Here is a 22,178-nt window from a genome sequence, read left to right as displayed (position 1 = left end):
CACTGAAAATCAATGTGATGATCAGACACCATAGTGGCTGACCAACATAGCCAAACCCATTCAGTGAAATTTATGTGATCAGACTCTGTAGAGGCTCACTGACAAATCAAACCCAGTCAATGAACTGAAGTGTGATGGGCCAGCCCCTCCTTACTTGTTTTACCCAAGAATGTCAAAATAGATACATCACTAATGAACTAAAATTGGTGGCTAAAGAAGCTTGTTTTGCCATTGCCAAGATTAAATGTATACCAATAACGGCACAAGAACCCCAAGGATATTGGTTCAATAATTAGGTCACCATTTTGTAGTGGTATACATTGGAATTACATCTGGATTATTTTAGGGCAAGAGTATATTATGTATATACTCGTGAGGGGAAAAAGGGGGGAGACTAGAAACCAAAGTGTGCAGATAAGCATTGAAATAAGTGGCACCTCATTTAAGAATGTTGAAGACTTGGGTCTGAAGTACCATATGCAAGTTTGGGATGGTCAATGACAACCACAAGGAACCCTACTGTACTAGTTTTATGCAAATGGCATCATTTTATAGCTTTGTTCAGTACAGTATATTACCACCTATATACATATGCATTTCCCATCAATTCATTTTGCGGGTTCTACAAGCAATTTGCACACTTTAGATTTAAAACAAAATGGAGACAAGCTGTTATTTAAAAAAACATTTACTTTATTGAAGAGAATGTTGACAATTTGCATCATAAAAAAACAGTACAAAATGTAAATGCAAAAAGGTGATTAGCATTCAAAAAGTTTCCAGAAATCATACAAACAGGTCATAGTAAATACATTTTAAGTCAATATTAGCACTTCAGCAGTGAAGTCCATTTTCAGTATGTTCTTGAATTGGAAAGCCTAAGAAGAGTTCATTCCAGTCCATAAAGCTTCAAGCAATTCACATAAGAGCGCTCATCTTACTTCTCAGTGAATTCCATTTCCAATTGCCAAGGAGTTTTGAGTCTTAGAAAAATCAAAAGAGAAAAATCTATTGGCATCATCTTTTGAATAAATATATCAGCTTTTATTTTTTTTTTTTAATTATAAGCATTAATTTCAACCCCATTCCATGGTTCTAACCCATCTGATCTCAGCCCCAGTCCATGGTTCTAACCCATTTGATCTCCACCCCATTCCATGGTTCTAACCCATCTGATCTCAGCCCATGGTTCTAACCCATCTGATCTCCACCCCATTCCATGGTTCTAACCCATCTGATCTCAGCCCATGGTTCTAACCCATCTGATCTCCACCCCATTCCATGGTTCTAACCCATCTGATCTCAGCCCATGGTTCTAACCCATCTGATCTCAGCCCCATTCCAAGTTTCTAACCCATCTGATCTCAACTGAAATTCCATGGCTCCATCCCATAGGATCGCAACCTAACTGCACGGTTTTAACTCGTCTGTTATCTCAACCCTATTCAAGGATTCTAACCCATCTTTGATTTCAACCCCATTGGTCATTATTGATGAAGTTTGGCATAACTGAGTGTTTCCAAGCATCAGAGCACACCAAGAATTAAGAGGCGCCCCATTTCACATTTTGAATAGAAGACCTCCAACAGTTGGAGAGTTTGTCAGTTAAAAATAAATAAATATGGTGAAACCTCGTTTTCATTTTGCAGCTGACAAAATAGTTTCTAGCACACAATGGAATAATATTTCAAGCTGTCCAAATCTGGACAGCCACCCTTCTCAAATATAAAAAAAAATATGTTATATGACTGCATTTCAAGAAACACTATAACCCAAAGAGTTTAGGTTCTCAACATTAGGTCATAAGACGAGTCCCGCTTTTTGGTCAGTGTGGACTGAGTACAGCTACATATTGGACCACATCTACAAACTGCAATCTACTCTTACCAGGCTCTCTGGTATCACTAGGAACACAATGTCACAGTATACCAGCTTGAAATGAGCTCAAGTCTCTTGCAGACCCATTAAAGTAAAGATGGACATAACTTTTCTTCAAGATTAAAAACCTGAAAGCCCATATTTTTTCTAGTTTAAAAACAAAACAAAACATTCCTTTATGATACAATGGAGGGAGCAGGAAGAAAGCCATAGTGCCTGCAGCTACCAACTTCAAATGGATACAAGAGCTGGAATTGATGCAAATAAGCAATCACAAGATAGCTCCAGTTTAGGCATAAGAAACATTTCACCTCCATATGGGATACTGCAAAAAAAAAAAAATAAATAAAAAAAAGAAGGGCAGAAAAAGCTATGGAGAGGCCTTACATTTACTTTCTGCCTCTTAAGCCTGGTCACCACAGGAAAATATTTATATATAAAAATGAAAGCAGGTTACAGATATTTGTGTGTCTCAAGGGATGGCGCTCCAAACTATTCAGAGACCACAACTTAAGAGGAACGGTCACAAGAGAATAATGGAGGCTTGCACTGATAAGCTCCCCTTTTGAGAATGCCATTTACCTAGCTGTCATGCTGATGACTTGGATTCAATGTCTGAATGCTGTCCCACAACAAAAACAAAAAAACACAATTTAGAGCATACTCGTTCTGGGGTTGTGAGACCTTTGAGGAAACCAGCATTTCCAGGAGCCCATCTAGGAGCCACATTGTGTTTGAGGTGGGTTGCTGCTCAAAAGTGGACTACCTAATTATATTTGAAATATGGACATAATCTGTACTACTATAAATACAGAGTGGGTTAGAACCATTCGTTGAGGCCTACATACACATGAACACCAGCATAGCATCCCGCTTCACAATGCACCTGCTGTTGTGGCCATAAAAGCCTTCCACCACCCCCATGAAGGATGGGGAAATTTTCTCCTTTACATAAAAAAGGGCCAGATGTTATTCATTAGGGCAGCAAAGCAAACTGCAACATTGGAGCCATGAATGATGACTTAAAATCATTTTAGGCAACCAAAGACATTTTCATTTGTTCTTGAAAAGACATATCAGTTTACCACTAAAAACCATTCATCCTGAATAGGAACATTTGCTTGAACAATGGGGCATATGGCCTGAATGAGGTGGCGTTATACTTTATTTTTTTTGGTGTCAGACTGAACAATCTCTATTCTATCTAATCAGAAGACAAGATGACAGCTCCTCCTAGGAAGAGCATAATAAATTGGAGTACAATAAAAAAATAAAAAAAAGAAGGGGACAAAACAAGAATCTTCAATCTTTTACAGCAATCATGCAACAAAGTCAGTTTCACCAACAAATTCACATTTGATAATTTCTCATACATGAAGAGGGCTTAACGCAGAACTAGCCCCTCTATACCAAAGCAAACGTTTTGGCTACTGATACAATAAACCACGGGTGCTCAAACTGTGGCCCTCCAGCTGTTGCAGAACTACAAGTCCCATGAGACACTGCCAGGCTGACAGTTACATACATGACTACTAAAGGCTGAGGCATGATGCGACTAGTAGTCTCACAATTGCTGGAGGGCTACAGGTTAAGCACCCACGCAACAAACATATAGCACTACTTGACATCTTTAAAAAAAATTTGCCATAATTCCCGACACATCAAAGTGCCGAAACTGAACCAGAGATAGTACTGCTCCAACATGTCCAAGGTTAGAGACGCACTTCATTTTCTGGTGCGTTAAGGCAGCTCATCCATTAGACTGCCAACACACCAACAGATTAAAACAAATACACAATAACTTTTTTTTTCTTTGCACAACATGTGATGTGCATAGTGGTGCGCTGAGGTGTGTAGAGTTCAATTTTCATTGGTGTGCCATTCACAATGCATGACACATCAACTCCCTACGAAGAATATGTGCATTGGCAGGCATGGTACATATTAGTGCAACACAAGAGTGAATAGGCCCTAAGGCATTGGTATTTAGGCAGGCTTCCAGGAAGAAGAAAGCATACAAAATGGCATCACCAATTTAGCAGGTTAAAGGCAGTAAGATTGACATGGAAGCTAAAGACAATAGTCTAGTTCCTTCTTGATATGTATGGTGGCGTGGGGTGTGAAAAACAATACATTTGAAATCCTGTAGGCAGATAAGTTCCTGTGTATATTTCAACCAAATACTTATATAAGTTTGGCCAAAGTTCTGCTTTAAAAAAGGGGCATTTCCATGTAAAAGTTAGGTTTCTCAAAGAACCCCTGCTAAATATTGCTACATGGACAACTCTGGATACTTTAGCGAGATAGTCACTGGAAAGCCTAATGCCGCATACACACGATCGGAATTTTCGGCCAGTAAAAAGAGATGAGAGCTTTTCATCAGAAAATGCGACCGTGTGTGTATGCTCCATCAGAAATTAGCTGGCCGAATTCCTGCCAGTAAAAATTTAATAGAAAGTTTTTCCATCTGGAAAATTGTGAACATGCTATCAGAAATTCCAATCATGTGTATGCAATTCCGACGCGCATAAACTCACACATGCTCAGATTCAACTACAGATAGATGGGAGCCATTTAACTTCTTCTCTAGTCCCGCTGTACTTGTACGTCACCACATTCTTGGCGGTCGGAATTTGGCGTGACCGTGTGTAGGCAAGACAGTTTGAGTGGAATTCAGTCGGAATTCCGAAGGGAAAACCATCAGAGCTTTCTCCTACAAGAATTCCGATCGTGTGTAGGCAGCATTACCCTCTTATAGATAGCTAAAAAGATCAATGGCGTCAGTGGGAACTTATCTGAGAGGCAAAAATTGCTCATTGCTCAAGGAACCCGTAGAAACTTCTGAAAGAACACTAGGGTTCCATGAACCCTGATCTACATGTTAGCTTCCTGTTTGTGGGGCTCCCATTGGCAGAATAATTAATAACTGCTAGTTCTGGTCAATATAGGCATTAGAAAAGTAAAAATGATGGGGGTCACCCAACTCAAAATGGAATTTACATTACTGCTTAGTTCAGAGAGCTCCAGTATTTTACAGTACAATTATGACCGCCTGGAATTGTTGCCAATAACAAACCATATATAAAAATGATGATGGTGACTTTGTAGTTAGTGAAAAGCAAAAAAACTACTCGTAAATAAATGTCTTTTATAGCAAGCAATTATTGGTTACTGGACCACAGCAAATACTTGATAAAAAAAGGGTGTATAAATTTAAAAATCTGAGACATTTGTTACACTCATTTAGAAATAGGAGTTATAAATCTCAAAATGAGATTCAAGAGTTGAGATCTTTGGGATGACTGCTGCTTTGGGTGGAATTGCCATTCAAGTCTTATGCATCTCCAAAGCGTCAATGTTCTCAATCTCCATTATGGGGACCAATCTCGTACAAATAACCATACCAGTTTTCAAAGAACTACATCCAAGAATGCCTTCTACATAGGAGAAACCTTTTCTGCGAGAAACATGAAAGCCGCCATTGCTTTTCATTCTCCAGCTTGCCTTAATATTGGGAGTCACTGATCCAGAACAGAGTATTTTTTGACTCTCCCAATCTGCATACTTTTTCTGGGTCACCAAACACCAAACCTATTGAAGCCAAGGGGTTCAGTATAAAAACCTGTTAACTAGCATTTTCACAGATGCTGGCAATGGCAGCCTCCACATTTTTATGGAGGACAGGTTTCCAAAAAAATAAACATGTAGAGCACCTCCCCATCTGAAAAAGGGATTGCACAATGATTAGTGCACCAAATTAAGGACTTTTTGATGTACCGTATACGCTTGTTCCAGGTCACCGACATAGGACCTAAACACATTGGCTGTAACAGGAACAAGTGGGGTCAGCCATAGCAGCTTCCATATTTCTCTCACTAAAGTTTTTCCTCCATTGCCTCTGTGCCATATTCCTGCCATCTTAGGTATGTTGTTGGATTTACACAACACTATGAGGTCTCATTCACATGGACAGGAGGAAAGAATGAGACTGCATACCCTGTAGCTGGGGATGTTCAGCCTGTACCAAGCAATGACAGGCTAACAGAAACTGCAGCTGTCCACTGATCTTCACACGTATCTGCACATTGAGAAGTAACCTGCTGTTAGGGGCAAATGTCCATCCCTAGACACATTTGTACCAGACATCTGCCCCTAAAACATCAGATAACTACTCAGTACATGGATACATGCAAAGATTGGAGGACAGCTGCGGCTCCTGTCAGCCTGTCATTGCCTAGTACAGGTAGAGTATCTGCAGCTGTTTGCAACCATCTGTCAGTCCTGCCACAGTATAGGCCATCTCCTGCCACTGTCCATGCCCATTAATCTGTGTGAATGGAGGCCACACATTAACATTTGTATTTTAGGAAAAAAAAAAAATCTTGAAAACTAATTTTATCGTTCATAAAAAATAAAATTGAAAAAAAAATAAAATGTAAACAAGGTTTACAAACCTGAAAATGGAACAAAAATAAAAATGAATGCAAACTTGTGCAGAGCACAGCAGGGACATTCACAACATAAAATTAAGTGGAACCTGTCAGGATGAAGAAAATATGTGAGCTGCCATTGCAGACTAACTTTTAAAAAAGGTACAAGCTTTAAGGCCACAAGCCTTATCTAGACTTCACTATTAAAGCAGAAGTAAACCCATTGATTTGTTTCAAAAACCAATTAGATTCCCGGCATGCCGGAAATACGTTCACATTGGTTGTGCTTTCAAACTGTCAAATCATCCAATGGCTGGTGTCATAACTCATCACATGTGCAAGATCATGGCAGTTGAAGATCAAACAGAGGCCAAGATGGCAGCTTCCTTGGCTGAAAACCATGAGGGGGGGGGGGGGTGAGGGGTTGTTTACTTCCACTTTAATGTCACACACCAAGAATGCAGTTCAGGCATCACTGGTTGCCAAACTGATCAAAATCAGCAATTAAGCATAAAAAGGCCCAGAGCTTGTACCTTCAACCCAAGTTGCCAAAGGAATTCTACACACTGCCATCCTGACAGGACAGAAAAAGTTGAGGGTGGTGTAAGAAACGTATATGCCAAAGTCTTGCAGGATCTGGCAGGTGGAAGAACTCAAAGAGCGGTATGGTGCAAGGATCAAGGTCTACGCCTCAGCCCTCCCTACAAACTGCTTTCCACCTTTCTAACCAAGAACTAGACAAGAAGTGAATCTTTAACCATGGAAAAACCCAAAAAGGGTAAAAAACAAACAATTAACTTCTGCTACTTGTATATAGGAACACCACTGCTGCAATACTGAAAAGTCCAGCAAATATCAGAACAGAAAGATGTGAGGATATAATGGCATAAAAAAAACAAAGAAAAAAAAAAACCCCACACACACCCCCACACAACACAACAATTTTGACAATTTTCTACTGCAGGGAAGCAGCGAAACCAAACACTACGTGACATTTGTTTTCTAAAGACATCCTCAAACCACCTCAAAATATAAATTTGAGCTACTGGTCACATTTTTGTGAGTAGAGGGTAAACACAGGACGTTATCCATTCAACAGACAACCATGGCCCATGTCTGCTACCAGTAAACCTCATAATACTTTGCTTGAATTTACAGATTCAAGGAGCACCTTATAACCTTAGCTGAAGAACAATCTCCATAAAAAAAGTGTGATGGCAAGGAATTCATACCAAGGTTTTGCCAACATATTAAGCCCAAAGTAACCAAAACTGTGAATTTTGGATAAAAACTAAAAATAAAATAGTGAATGCTAAAAATCGTATGACCGCCATTAGTGAATACTACTAGGAGATGGGGGTAATATAGTATGTAAAGTTCATATTTCCTGGGAATACCCCTTAAATACAGTCATGTCCAGAAAAATAAGGACTTACCATGTAGTTTTGCCATCAATGCCATGGTATATAAAAAAATTCTTTATACCTTTTTAAAGTCTGACATCAGAAGAAAATAGACTGAGGGCCCATTCACACTTGTAGGTTGGATAACACATGACAATGACCTGCTTTAAAGGGCAGCGAATCGCAGTGCCATTCATTGAGAACAGCACCCCTTTCTACTGTGCAGTGAGCATTATATTGCCCATTGTGATGGGCTGCTTTGATAAAGGGCCATGTACATTTTCATCTGCTGTGGCGCACTGGCAGCCCACAAAACAGAATGCTTAAAGCTGAACTCCAGACAAAAATAAAAAAAACAAACACCACACAACTACAACAACTAGAATAGATTTTTTCAATGTCCAGAAAGATGTAAATCTACTGCATGCACCAAATCCTTCTGCTAACCTGGATTTAAATGTGGTATTGACATCATCATTCTATACAAAGTCTATAGGAGGGACCCGGTATGCACACCCACTACAGACTGCTTGCAGAAAGCTACAGGAGGGGGTGGAGACAAGACCAGCGACCCTGCACAAGGAGGGAGCAGCAGTGAACGGTCTTTATTACAGGAAGTTCCTGCACAGAGGTAATGTCTCACACTGGATTACTGCACAGATATGGAAGTAATACACAAAAGCACACCAAGATTCATGGAAGAAAACACATGGCTCACAATAATTTGGGCAATGCTTACTTATCCTGCAGTTCAGCTTTAAGTGTGAACAGACCCTAAAACAAAATTTCTAACACTAAAGCTCAATAGCTTACAAAAACCATTAAAAATATATGTTCAATAGTCTCTCAGACTTCACATACTTATGTTTTTCATGATCTCCAACATTTTGTCCACACATCAAAAATATTGTCAGTGTCCAGCACATATGGGAACATTTTATATTTCTTCTTTATATGAAGAGCAGACTGGACTGAAAGTGGCCAGAAACTGTTGCAAGATTCTTTGCATACATCAGAGTGGGGCTTAAAGTGGAAGTAAACTCATCGATTTAAACAGTTAAAAAAAAATAAAAAATAAAAGTCATGTCGGGAGTGCTAACTGCACATTGGCTGTGCTCGCAGCCAAACTATCAAACCATCCAATGGCTGGTGTCATAACGAATCACATGTGCAGCACCATAGCAGTTGAAGATTAAACAGAGGCAAAGATGGCAGCTTCCTTGGCTGAAAACGATAGGGGAGTTTACTTCCACTTTAAGAGAATAAAGGATGCACTGCATGTGGGTCTGACCCAAGTTCAGCCTCTCAATGTCACCAAACGTGGAATTATGTGGCTGCACTTTTAAAAAGCTTTCAGAACAACCAGTTGATACACAAAACAGCCCAAACTACTAACTGTGCCAGTTTTAACATTGTTATTAAATTCTAATTTACAGAAGCCAATAAGAGTTCACAAGCACTGCAGTCAAAACTAGAAACATTTTAGGAATAGTTAAATACAAAAAAAAACACAACTTACCGTTGTACGTTTCAAACAGGTTACCTGGCCTGTAAAGATAGAATTATTGAAAATGATTACAAATCTACAACTGAACAAATCAGTGGTCTGCCAATTAATTTCAGTACACAATCATTTAAAATAGCATCTCTTTCATCAAGGTAGATCATTTGAAACAAAAGAAATAAAGTTACTATATTACCACCATGCTAATCTTAATGATACATCAAAAAAGTTCCCACAACTCCCACGGAGCTCCAATTCACATCACATGAACAAATGCTGCAGCAGCCTTGCATAGAACTGCTGACCTCAGAATCTTCAAAGTAAAAAAATAAATAAAAAAATAAATAAAAAACACCACCTTTGCCAAAATAAGTGGTCCCCCAATGCAATGTTGCTGCAGGTCATGACTTGGAAAGCAGGTGTGCCCCCCATATTTGTAAATCACAGCACATAGGAATGATTACACAAACACCCGCCGCGCAGAAGATACAATTTGAGTTTGATGGTACACCAAGTATGCATTTATAGCAGTTGTAAAAAGTTACCAACACTGAACTAAACATAGGCAGGCCTTTTACAAGGCAAGCCATAAAAGAAGCCTAAAATAAAATGGATGAGCTTGGATGTCCTTTGAGTTTGACTCCTTTTTTATTACAATAAGCTTTAGGTCACGCAGGCAAATAAGTGGGCTAGTAATGGCCTGGCTTGAAAGCTCCCCCCGCCCCCCCCCCAAAAAAAAAAAAAAAAAAAAAACACACACAAACTTTGAGCACAAGTTCAGAGGGCACTAAATCTCACCTGTGACCTCTGCTGGCCCTTTCACCTTTTTGTCCCTCCCAGGAATGGCAATTTTGCACCTTTTCACAGTTTAAGATGGAAATCCATCCTTTTAGTTTATACTACAGACATTTTATACACCATTTAAAAAGGAACCATTTTAATGAATACAGCATCAAGTCAATTAAACCCATGGGATATCTGGTCAGTTGGGGTTGTTAATCAGTTTCAGCTGCTTTGGTGTATATGAAACAGGTGCACTAGATGGGCAACAATGAGACAACCTCCAAAAACGGTAATGGTTTTACAGGTGGAGGTCAGTGGCCATTCTCGCCCCCCCCCCCCCCGCCCACTCATCTTTTCTGATGATTTTTCACTAGTATCGCATTTGGCTATGGGTTAGTGTCACTACTGGTAGCATGTGACTAAACCTGGACCCTAGAGGAGGTTGCACAGACAGTCAAACTCGTCCAGGATGGCACAGCAATACATGCCATTGCCAGAAGAGCATAGAGGAGATTCCAGGAGACAGGCAGTTCCTCTGGGAGAGCTGGACAGGGCCATAGCAGGTCCTTAACCCATCAGCAGGACTGGCATCTGCTCCTTTTGCAAGGAGCAGCAGGATGAGCACTGCCAGAGCCCTACAAATGACCTCCAGCAGACCACTGGTGTGAATGTCTGACCAATCACAGACTTCACGAGAGTGGCCTGAGGGCCTGATGCCCTCTAGTGGGCCCTGTGCTCACTGCCTGACACCATGGAGCTTGGTTGACATTTGCCACTGAAAACCAGAATTGGCAAGTCCGCCACTGGCACCCTGTGCTTTTCACAGATGAGTGCAGGTTCACCCTGAGCACGTGACAGACGTGAAAGGGTCTGGAGAATGTTATGCTGCCTGTAACATTCAGCATGACCAGTTTGGCGGTGGGTCAGTTATGGTCTGGGGAGGCATATCCATTGAGAAACCCACAGACCTCTACAGACTAGATAATGGCATCCTGACTGCCATTAGGTATCTGAATGAAATCCTTGGACCCATTGTCAGACCCTACGCTGGTGCCCTGGGTTCCTCCTGGTACACAACAATGTCCGGCCTCACGTGGAGAGAGTATGCAGCCAGTTCCTGGAGGATGAAGGAATACCATTGAATGGCCCCCCGCACTCCAGTAGAACATCTCTGGGACATTATGTTTCAGTCCCTCTGACAGGTTACACCTCAGTCTGTTCAGGAGCTCAGTGATGCCCTGGTCAAGGTCTGGGAGGAAATACCCCAGGACAACATCCGTCTCATTAGGAGCATGCCCCATGCCAAACATGTTCAGGCATGCATAAAAAATAAAAAAATACTGAGTATCATTCTAAGTTGCTGCAATGAAATTTCAGCAAAATAGACTAGCCTGCTGCATAATCTTTTAACTTAGATTCTCAGGGTGTTTATTTCCATCAAACGGTGTGGCATCCTTTTGTTCTTAACACATTACCCAGTCCATATCAGTATAGTTAACCAGCATGATATTTATTCCCAATTGAGATTTGATGCATTTTCAAAGTGTTCCTTTATTTTTTTGAGCAGCGTATTTATTTGTATTTATTTATTTTTTTTAAACATGAAAGATTTGTTTGTGATCAGGGGCAAAAAAAAAAAAAAAAAAAGTAAGCGAGGTTGACTGGGGCAGTATAGCCATGTCTAAATGAAGACAATTCGGCAGTTGCATGCATGAAGCAGTTTCATGATTTAGGGAACAATTCAGTGTTTTTCGCAAACAATATTGCCTTTTTTTATATCGCATTTGATAAGTAAATTCAAAGTAAAATTCCCCATTTGTTGTAAATATGAGGTTAAAACAAAAAAAATAAAAATAAAAACCTCACTTAAATGCATTATTTCATGGAGCATCATATAGGAATGTGCAAAAACAATGGAAGGAAATTTGCACTGGTTATTAAGTTCCATATGAAATGTTATGCACTTGAGACAGATCATTGTGTGAAAGAAGACAAAGAAGGTTTTCAGTGTCACAAAATGTATGTGTTCCTTTATTCACAAAACAATCTCCTTCGGACGCACAGTATTAGCCAGAGAAGAGGGGGAAAAAAAAAAAAGGAGTTACAAAAACACTAAGCTTTAGGTGCTAAATATCTCAAAAACAAATATTTAACTAATTTGTTAAATAAGGCATTTGGGGGGCGGTCGGACTACTTTTAGCCATTTTAAAAAAGTAAAAAAATCCTGTGTTATGTATCTTCATGATTTGTCCCCTTTAATTGCCTACTAGGACTGCTGTACTGAGCCACAATTTTTCTCTGAAAATGTTCAGAAAGTACAGAAAATACCTGTTGACCTTGACAGAAGTGTAGTGTCCTTGTGACTTCAAGCTCTGTAGACTAAACTCCCCAACCCCCATGTATTGAAGTGTGAAAGGGCAGGCATGTCTAGGTAACAGCCATGACTCCTTCCACAGAGACAGTGAAGTGAGTGAGTGTAGCCACACTGGGACAGAAATTGGGTTAGAGATTACTAGGGGGAAAAAAAAAAAAAAAAAAACCTGCTCAGCCAATCTATATGACATTTTAAATGTTGGCTTTATATTAGCAGGTTCTTGGAACTTTAATATAACATTCAGAAATGTGCATTTTTAGCAAAATAATCAGCCAGATGCAACTTATTTACAAGCAAAAACAGAAGGGGGGATTCTTCCTTGCAACAATGGCAATAGTACTTGAGGCAGATTTCCAAGAATGCAGAACTCTTTCTCTTGATATTTATTCTCTGCCTTTTTCATGGGGCCGTACAGGATATAAGCAAGGAATATAGAATCCCCCCCAACTCCTTAGGTTTACTGCACTGGAAAGGTTAGGTTTGATATTAAATTTAGTTGTGCACTTTCAGAAATATGGAGAAAGAGGCAGATTAAGTGGCATAGCCAATGTCAGTACTGTTTACAGAACAGAAATAGGAATGGACCCAAAAGGAGCTTGCAAATACTGAATAAAGCTGACCTGGACAGAACTTTTTTTTATATATCTCCTACTTGATTTCTTAACAAGTCATGAATGTCCAAATATACATACTATCAGCCGTCAAAAGGCAAGCCTAACTATATGCCATCAGCAGGCTGACAAATGCCTTTAGATTAGGGTTGTGGTCACAAAATTGTGCATGTCAAAATAACTAAAAGGTGACATTAAATATGACTCAGCAATGGGTTACCATATTAGGTGAATGGCTGTGACAAAAACATGACTGAAATTTTGCAGACCAACCCAGCAGCAATGAGCTACCAGGAGGGGAAAAAAATAAAAATAAATAAATAGTGCCTAGGTGGAACATTGTTATAGCTTGGAGCTGTGCGGTCTTTTAAGTGATCAATCAATTTCACACACATCGCATCCACATTCCTAGAATGAAGGGTGTCCATTTAATAAAGAACCATATGGTTAGGTTTGATGGCATCTCTATAGTCAAAGGCAAAATATGTTTAACATATTGTTCAAGTTCATTTGTGAAGAAATACACAACTTGATTGTTCAGACATCTCTTGAAATTTTCTGAAGATGACATCTTGGTGTCATATTGTACAAATTTGAGTGTGGTTATGCTGATGATCAAAATATTCTCATTTCAAGAACCCAACGTACATTAAAAAGCATACTTTGATCTCGGTGAATACTTACAGAAGTTAACTCAACATGATAGGTCAGAACTTCTCATCAAGAAAGACTGGTTGTTTTTAACAAGTGAAAGGCAGGCTGGATTTTTAGCAAGTGATTAGTGTCCATTCCAGATAGTTTATTAAATGTACACCTATGATTGACACTGAGTTTTTTCACAGTTTGGTTCTCAGAGGAAAGTTCTGTGCAGTTGGTTTATGAGGCTGAGAACTTCAGTTCTGAGAGAGAACAGAGAAGCGCTTCCTCTGAAAACAGCAAAAATCTGTGTAAAAGTGGATGGGCTGCCTGTAATCTCGTGAGATTACAGTGCAGCCGAGTTCAAAAAGTGAAACTAGTTTAAAGTTAAAATTAAAAAAAGGACATGCAATTACATGTTTTCAGACATGTGAGTATAATATATATATATATATATATATATATATATACACACACACATATACACACACACACACACACTTGTATATATTTATATGTTAATCATTTTTAACCCACTGGCGCCATTAGGAAGAAAGCCTTCTTTCTTCCTCCAATTGCACCAGCTTCTCTCCCAGATTCTCCATCTCTGAGCTGGTGAATCTGGAAGGGAGATATTTCAGTGGAACGCCCTGTGATCTTCAGATCTCACTTTTATAAAACTTGTAACAAAACGGTCCTGTACTGTGATGAGAAGCGGAGAATATGTTCTCTGCTCCTTATCTCAGCTACATAAACCGGTACACCCCAGAGATCAGCCGTGATCCTCTCGGTTTTATAAAATGGACACCATTATTTGAAACTTGTTTTTTTTGCCTACAAACATTTCCGCTTTTGAATAATTCAAACAGTTTTTTTTTGTTTTGTTTTTTTTATAAACCAAAAACCAAACACTTTTTGCCCACTTCTGAAAAAACACCAATTATGTTACGGAATTTAGAATATATTTTCTTTACACAAGAAAGGGTTTTTAAAAATGGAGCGATTTCGGCACCAAAGCAAATGCTAATGCATTGATAACAGATCAATTACTGTCTCTAAAAAGTTTGAAGATTTTTTATCACCACATTATAATGGTTTCTTCCACCACTGCATGCAAATAAGTGGGCAAGGTGCTTTTGTTATGGCAGCAGGGTCAGGTGTAACCTGTCAGTGTTGCTTTTCTCTCGGTTGAATATTAAATTTTTGGATACCTGTTGTGCTGCTCAAAGCCCTTGCCAATTTTTGTACACTTTTTTTCGGTCGAACATAAACATTTAATGAAAATAATTTACCAAGTGGGACATTTACACTTATGAATTTGTGCAACATATTCATTATATTTTGTAATGCAAATGAATCCTTTATGCATGCTGCCTACGCAAATTAAAAAAATAAAAATCTAACTCTAGTAACTGGTACATGTCAAGGTTATATTGGTAAAATGTAGCTGAAAAGTAAATGCATTTACAATCAAAAATGACAAAGTAAACCATCTCCACTCCAAGCAGTCAATCCCACCCCCATTTTCTGCAGCAAATAAGAGGAGCTGCAAGATTCCAAATTCATGAAAAATTTCAAGAAATGTATAAATAGATAGAGATATATCTATCTATATATACCTTCCATTTTCTGTTGCATAGGAAAAACAGCAGACATTTTCCAAGGTTGTGCAACCTTGTGGTTCTAAAATTTACATTAAAACCCTATCACTTCTCAAATGCTTGTAAAAAGAAAGTAACAATTCATAGTAAAATTGACATTTCCTATGAGGCAAAATAAATAAGTTTAAAAAAAAAAAAAACCCACACAAAAAGGTGGTGCTTAAAGTGTAAACATTAGCGTAAAAGCATTTACTTAAAAATTGTGTTGTCACAAATCTGTTGTGATGGTGCATTAAATTAGCAGTCCACAAGAAACAGAAGAACAGATTTACACAAAACAGTAAAGCTACCTTTCAAAACTAATCCTTGTTCAAATAATTAATGGCGACTGCTGAGCCAAGAAGCTTTACATATTAATCTGTATTTCCCCATAATAACTATCGATTCACAATTTTTGTTGTATTTAAGTGATATATTCATCTGTATTTTATGTTTACTAGAAGGATATATCAATCAATATTTCACATTAAACATTTCTGCAGTATTCCTTGTTTATTATCCATTCTAGGTTTCTTCTATACTAAAACATTTTATTTACAAAGTAGTAATAAAGGTTTGAGAAAGATACTTACTTAAAAACTGCTAACTAATGCCCAGTTTCAAAAGACCGATCAAAACCTGAAAATTAATAAAATGAGTCGTTAGGAGTTAACACCTTTTACACATTGGTCTAATTGATAGTAAAATGCATACGTCATTATTCAGTTTTATAGGCTTACCTCACTATATATGTTTTCTTTGCTGTTATATTTGGCATGGTTCATCATACCTGTTTACCTGTAAATAAATAACACAAATTAACGATCTGGGAATTTTCAGCAGCATTTAGCATTCGTTTGGACAAAAGTTCACACCAAAATTCCAAACAAATGCACATTATAACAAAGAGAAAAAGCATTAAACAAAAACCAGACTTACTTTAAAAAGTCAGGAACTGGAGCCTCAAAGCAAACGTGTATCTGAAAACAGATCGAAAATTGCATTTTAGAAAAAGGAATAGCTGTATCCAACTCCTCAAATATAATATTCCATAAAATAAATCATATTGTCTTGAAAAAGCAAATATTCTTGTGTTACATCTATTTTACCTCATCTATAAAATAGAATATTTGGGTATTAGATCTTTATTTTCTATGGTTTTAAACCTTATGCTGTAATACCAAATTCTCGCATTAGGACACAACACAACGTTTTTCCAAACACCAACCCTACGAATAATATTGTAGAATGTCTGTATTGTATATTTGTATGCTTTTCTTCAAAAGAAATACTAGACTGAACCAAAATATAGTATCCTTCGCTGCCAACACACCCTGCCTGTATAAGAATATACACTCTTCATTCCCGCACTCTATAAAAGTCTACCGTCTGCAATGTTCATAGTGTCATACCACTTCACAACACCATCCCATCCTGGTTGGCTCATGTTTAAATTTGATGTACAATAGTTGCGCTATTTCCATTTACTGAAGGATGAAATCACATACTATACATTAAAATACATGTATAGCAACGCCGTAGTGAGTACGGCAACCTTGCAACATTGGGGTCCTTGGCTCAAATCCCAAGCAGGACACTAGCATGGCGCTGGCATGTTTCTGTAGTTGCATGGATTTCCTTGGGTTTTTATCCAGCACTCCATGTTGGCCACAGTATGTTATTATGTATGCAAGATATGGAACTTTGATTGTAAGCTCCTTGGCCCTAGCATGCGAGACAGGGTGCATAGATTGCAAGCTCCTTGGTCATATTGCGTGCGTATGCATGCAACATAAGGGCCTTAGATTTGTAAGCAGAGATTTTTAAACAGTCAAGAACTGCACAAGCACCAAGAAAATATTAAAACATTTTATACATGATTGTAAGCTCCTTCGTCCTAGTATACGTAGGCATGCGAGACAGGGAGCCTAGATAATAAGCTCCTTCGCCCCAATATGTATGCAAGTACTTCATACAGGGACCTTCGATTGCAAGCTCTTTGGCCCTATTATGTATATGTGAGATAAGGACTTCGATTGTAAGCTTCTTTGCCCCAGTGTGTGTAGGAATGCAATATTGGGCTTAAGAGAACACTCTCCTTGGTCCTTGCACGTGTGTATGCATGTGAGAGAAACCTTAGATTGTAAGCTCTTTAGCCCTTTTATGCAAGATAGGGTCCTTAGATTGTAAGCTCCTTGGCCCTAGTTATGCATGCATGCGAAAGCAGGCACATAAACTGCATGCTCAATGGCCATATTGCAGAATATGGACCTTAGAGTGCAAGCTTTGTTGCTTGTGTGTGTGTGTAGGCATGCAATACCGGACTTAATATTGCAAGCTCCTTGACCCTAGTATGTGTGTAAGAATGTGAAGTACAGACCATAGACTAATTTCTTCAGCCCTAGTAAATTAATCCGTATGCATGCATAATAGAAACAGATTGTAAGCTCTTCAGCCCAGTATGTGTGCATACATGTGAGATGAGGACCTTGGAGCGCAAGATTTTGACCCTAGATGGAGAATCTGTATGCATGCAAGGTAGGGAAAAGATTGTAAGCTCTTGTGTGTAAGCACACAAATAATAAGGACCTTAGATTGTAAGCTCTTTGGACCTTGTGAGAATCTGTATGCATGCAAGATAGGAAATGGATTGTAAGTTCTTTAGCCCTAGTATGTGTATATAGGACCTTAGAGTGTAAGCTCTTTGAACCTAGTATGAGAATATGTATGCATGATAGGAAATGGATTGATTGTAAATTCTTCAGCCCTAGTATGCATGTGCACACATGTACAATAAGGACCTTAGATTGTAAGCTCTTCAGCCTAGTATGTGTGCGCACACATACGAGACAAGAACCTTAGAGCGTAAGCTCTTTGACTATAGTATGAAAATCTGTATGCACGCAAGATAAAAAAAATTATATATATATAATTGTAAGTTCTTCAGCCCTAGTATGTGTATATGGGACCTTAGATTATAAGCTCTTTGACCCTAGTATAACAATCATGCATGCAAAATGGATAACTAATTGTAAGTTCTTCAGCCTAGTATGTGTGTTCACACATGTGAAAGAGGGACCTAAGATTGTAAGCTCTTTGGCCACATTATGAAAATCTGTATGCATGAAAGAAAAGAAACAGATTGTAAGCTCTTCAGCCCTAGTGTTGTGCATACATGCGTGATAAGGACCAGGATGCGTATATAGGACCTTAGATTGTAAGCCCTTTGACCCCAATATGAGAATCTGTATGTATGCAAGATAGGAAACAAATCTTAAGTTCTTCAGTCCTATTAGGTGTATATAGGACCTTAAACAGTAAGCTCCTTCATTTAAGACACTGATGTAAACATACACTCTGTAAAGCACTGCATAGATGATCAGTGCTATATCAATACTTATAATAATCCCCCCCCATAATAAACACTCCAGCACCTAAACTTTAGTTATGGCTGACACACAAAATGGTAGTCCTTGTAGAATTGTTGCTTCACTGAATATGGCGGTGGTGGTGATGGTGGGGGGGGCATAATATGTAGAACCCCACACTGCAACCTATAGTACCATATGGCAACTAATGCACCCTTCATGGGCTAATGGGACTGTACAGTGCTGTGTACACTGTTGGCACTCTCAATACATCCCTTTAATTAACAAGTCCCCATAATAAATAAGTCAATGAGAAGAGATCTGTAACATTGTATCCGGCAAACACTGAGCAGAGCAGGTTGGATACATTTGAAAATCTAAAAAGAAACATTGTATCCAATAATCCCAGGTGTGAAAGGTCCAAAGAAAATAAAAGGCATCAATGGAAGTCTATGGAGGATGACATCTGATCCATTGTATCCAATACACTCCCAGCAGACTGGATACATTTCAGAGGAGGAAAAAAAAAGAAAAACATTGTATCTATGGGTCTTCCCTCCATAGACATCTGGAGGAATCTCCTGACAATTATTAATATCAAAATAAAGGCTTCTCCTATTAAACATCTCCAGGAGATGAATACAGAATTATCACACATCTGATGATTGACCCCTGGCACAGATGATCAGATATCGATTAAATATAAAATAATCAATGAGTGGTGAGGAGAGGGTTAACAAGCCAACACCCTATAGAGAGGACAAATGTTTATAAAGAGTAGAAATGTCCCCCAATAATAAACAGAGGGACGAGATGAACAGAGCTCTGGTATAGGTGAGTGATATCGAGGAGGAAGGGTGGGGGCAGGGTGTTTGTGTGTGTGTTGGGGGATGGTGGACAGAAATCCGGGGAAAATTCTAGAAATGTCCAGGAGATGTATGGGGGACCCCCTGAGTGTGATGATGGGGGTCAGGGGCCCCTGAGGGCCCAGGTTCCTGGTCTTGTTGATGTTTTTCTCTGAAGGACAAGGCTTGTTTCCTCTCCCCACCCCCTCCAAGGACAAAGAAGAAGAAGGAGCCGCCATACTCACCATTCCCCGCCGCCATTACAGGGAGGATCTGTCATTCGATGTTCAGGGCCACAGGGGCCCCTCAGCCGGCCCGGGACTTCACCCCCCGACTTCTCCGAGGGGCACCTCACCCCACCGTACCGGAGGGGCCCCGGGGAGCGGACCGTGCACACCCACCCCCGGGCTCCTCTCTTCCCTCTCCCTCCTCCATATTGGAATGACTTTACTGGGAGCTCCGCTCACCCTTCACACCCGCTACACTCACCCCACACCCGCCTGTACACCCCAAATATGACAGCCGGGAGCCCGCCTGACTCTCCCCTCAGAACTCCGTCCCGCCATCGTGTAACCTCCGCTCTCCTCCGCCGCTCTGCACCCTCTGCCGCTCTCCGCACACAGCACCGCTGCCTGACACTCCGCACCTCACAGCGTCATGTGACCGGGGGGCGGGGCCACGGCAAGGAAGGAAGGCTGGGTGTCCCCCAATGGCTGCAGTCTTATTAACCCTTCCATGTGTCACAGAACTCACTGAGAGCAAGAAATACCATAGAACATAATATTCACATATAGACCATAAATAATCACATATAGTCCATAAATACTCACATATAGTCCATAATTCTCACATATAGACCATACATACTCACACATAGACCATCATATTCACATATAGACCATAAATACTCACATATAGACCATCATATTCACATATAGACCATAAATACTCACATATAGACCATAATATTCACATATAGACCATAATATTCACATATAGTCCATAATACTCACATATAGACCAACATACTCACATATAATCAATAATACTCACCTATAGACCATAATTCTCACCTATAGACCATAATACTCACATATAAACCATAATTCTCACAGAGGAAGAAAAAAACAGCAATACCAAAATACTCTCAGGGAAGGAAAATACTGACAGAGAAATAATTTTCTAAAGTATAATACAGAGGAAAAAATACTCACATATAGACCATAAATATTCACATATAGACAATAATTCTCACATATAGACCATAATACTCACCTATATGGACCTTTAATACTCACCTCACCTATAGACCATAATACTCACCTATATGGACCTTTAATACTCACCTCACCTATAGACCATAATACTCACCTATAGACCATAATACTCACAGAGGAAGAAAATACAACTATTGCATAATACAGAGAAAGGAAATAAAGCTAAACCATAAGGACCATACAATACCAGAGAAAGAAGCACTCACATATAGACCATAATACTCACAGAGGAAGAAAAAAACAGCTATACCAAGATACTCTCAGAGAAGGAAAATACTAACAGAGAAATAATATACTAAAGTATAATACAGAGGAAAAAATACTCACATATAGACCATAATACTCAAAGAGGAAGATACTACTATAGCATAATATTCAAATAGGAATAATACTAATATATTACTATATGATCATAATACAGAAGAATACACAGCTATACCATAATACTTCCAGAGGAAGAAAATACTCAAAACTATACCAAAATACTCACAGGAATAATATACTACTAGAAAAGATGAAGAAAATACTGTCATACAATACTGACCACTTCACTACTACTACAGCAAAAAGCACCCACAGCAATACTATACTACTTCTAGAGGAATATAATACTGACAGGAATACTATAATACATCTATAGGAATGTAATACTGACAGGAATGCTATAATACTTCTATAGAAATATAATACTGGCAGGAATACTATAATACTTCTACAGGATGTATATTGACAGGAATACTATAATACGTCTATAGGAATATAATACTGACAGGAATGCTATAATAATACGTCCATAGGAATATAATACTGACAGGAATGCTATAATACATCTATAGGAATATAATACTGACAGGAATGCTATAATAATACGTCCATAGGAATATAATACTGACAGGAATGCTATAATAATACGTCCATAGGAATATAATACTGACAGGAATGCTATAATAATACGTCCATAGGAATATAATACTGACAGGAATGCTATAATACATCTATAGGAATATAATACTGACAGGAATGCTATAATACATCTATAGGAATGTAATACTGACAGGAATGCTATAATACATCTATAGGAATATAATACTGACAGGAATGCTATAATAATACGTCCATAGGAATATAATACTGACAGGAATGCTATAATACATCTATAGGAATATAATACTGACAGGAATGCTATAATACATCTATAGGAATATAATACTGACAGGAATGCTATAATAAATCTATAGGAATATAATACTGACAGGAATGCTATAATACTTCTATAGAAATATAATACTGGTAGGAATACTATAATACTTCTACAGGATGTATATTGACAGGAATACTATAATAGGTCTATAGGAATATAATACTGACAGGAATGCTATAATAATACGTCCATAGAAATATAATACTGATAGCAATACTATAATACCAT

General features: G+C 38.7%; 1 long non-coding RNA gene across 1 annotated transcript; it reads right to left on the bottom strand.

Annotated features, from left to right (window-relative positions):
• Positions 1–670: 670 nt before the first annotated feature.
• LOC143960620 (uncharacterized) lies at positions 671–20,134 on the bottom strand. The gene is made up of 6 exons (XR_013270354.1): positions 19,718–20,134; positions 16,199–16,239; positions 16,000–16,057; positions 15,853–15,898; positions 9,231–9,259; positions 671–983 (listed from the first exon to the last, which is right to left on the bottom strand). It is a non-coding gene; the product is annotated as an uncharacterized LOC143960620 (long non-coding RNA).
• Between the last annotated feature and the right edge of the window lie 2,044 nt (positions 20,135–22,178).

The sequence above is a fragment of the Lithobates pipiens genome, unplaced genomic scaffold (genome assembly GCF_037356315.1).
Source record: "Lithobates pipiens isolate NorthernLeopardFrog02 unplaced genomic scaffold, aLitPip1_a1.2 Scaffold_8, whole genome shotgun sequence".
In the NCBI taxonomy this organism is placed as follows: Eukaryota; Metazoa; Chordata; class Amphibia; order Anura; family Ranidae; genus Lithobates; species Lithobates pipiens.
Note: the sequence above shows the minus strand (reverse complement) of the source record. Positions and strands in the feature narration are given on the sequence as shown.